This window comes from Pteropus alecto, unplaced genomic scaffold (genome assembly GCF_000325575.1).
Source record: "Pteropus alecto unplaced genomic scaffold, ASM32557v1 scaffold75, whole genome shotgun sequence".
In the NCBI taxonomy this organism is placed as follows: Eukaryota; Metazoa; Chordata; class Mammalia; order Chiroptera; family Pteropodidae; genus Pteropus; species Pteropus alecto.
In genome coordinates, this window is record NW_006440638.1 from 30,396,421 (window position 1) to 30,396,854 (window position 434).

A 434-nucleotide genomic window follows, 5' to 3' on the forward strand; every position below is an offset into this window, starting at 1 on the left:
AGAGGGAAATCCATGTTGAAAAGGACTGGGAGACTCAGACCAAGACAGGCTGACTATCCCAAAGCCAAGGCAGGGTAGAGGTCAACACTCTGGAGAAGAAGGAGAAAGTGGGAGGAGGATGGGGAGAAGGGAGCAGGCCAGGCAGAAGAGGGCGGTTTAGAGAGGGAGTGGGGAGAGGACAGAGAGAGGAATAAACAGGGAGATGGAGAGGGGAGAATTGGAAGGGGTAAATGAAAGAAAGAGAGAAGGGGAAGAAAAGGAGAGGAGAGGGATTGAGGGAAAGTGGGGAGCCTGCTGGCGCGGATGCTGTGAGAAGGCATCTGGGAAGGTGGCAGGCAGCCAGACCCAAGGAAGCGGGGCGCAGGGGCGGGGGACCTGAGTGGGGGCCCGTGGGCTCCGGCAGGCCCCTCCCCGGGTGGGCGGGCTCCTGAGCA